This window comes from Buceros rhinoceros, unplaced genomic scaffold (assembly GCF_000710305.1).
Source record: "Buceros rhinoceros silvestris isolate BGI_N320 unplaced genomic scaffold, ASM71030v1 scaffold14149, whole genome shotgun sequence".
Classification (NCBI taxonomy): domain Eukaryota; kingdom Metazoa; phylum Chordata; class Aves; order Bucerotiformes; family Bucerotidae; genus Buceros; species Buceros rhinoceros.
This window is the reverse complement of record NW_010431002.1, coordinates 33,481-34,494: the sequence shown is the minus strand read 5'-3', so window position 1 is coordinate 34,494 and position 1,014 is coordinate 33,481.

Genomic DNA, 1,014 nt, shown 5'->3' with positions numbered 1-1,014 from the left:
AGGAGCTACAGAACGTTCAGTGGTCGCTGAAGGACGTAGTAAATGGTGGGTGTCTGCTCCCAGAAGTGGTTTCAAAGGGAGGACGGTGCTGCCATTTGTTCCAGGTTGCGTTTTTTTCTTTTATTAGAATCAGATCTTCGTTCAGTCGTACAAACGAGGTGTGCTGTAAGGGATGGGGCAGAACGTGCCAGTTCCCTCTTGCTTCTCTACAGGGAACCAGACAAGTCCAGACATAGGCTGTGTGAAGGGGCTTGGTGCAGTTTAGGTTGTGAGGAGTTCCAGGTCTGGCTGGGTCTCAAGCTGCTACAAACACAACTTGTTTTGGCATCAAAGCCAGGTGGCGATTAAACCATAAAGGCAGGAGAAAGGAGAAGTGGTGAAGGTCACCGTGGTAATGTGCTGGGTCCTGATAAAGAGCTTCTGTTCATGTTTATTTTTCAGTTTGCTTTCTGGACAGCGATGACGTGAATTTTCTTGTCAGTCCATGTAATATGGTTTTTAATGTATTTAGCTTGTGTGTCTTCTCTGAAGTTGTGGTTTGTTGTTGAAATAAACCACTTGAGCAAAATCAGTCCTAATATATGGGGGGACGAGGAGGAAAAGTGTGCACAGAATTTTAAACCTTGTCATCGGCCCTGATTTGGAAAGAAGACAGTTTGTGTTATCTGTAGGGCTCCTTGGTCACTGCAGAAAAATAGTCTTTATTCAGATAACTTGATTCAATTGCTTAAAATTTGACAAGACTGGGAGTTATTTAGTAATGGTGTTTAGCTTTGATTTTAGCGAGCCTGGGAGTGGTTACGCTTTAGTGTGTGGCTGTGGCTTATTTTTGTTTGTTTCAGGGAAGTCACATTTTAGATGCTGTGTAAAACTTTTGACTGCTCAGAAGCCACTAAGGGTGGTTTTAGGGGATGGGACACCTGAGAACAGATTTTCCTCATTTTTTCCTTTAAAATACTGGACTGAAACTCTGCCTTGTTAATAAGAGATCTCAAATCTGACTTGCTTTTCTAG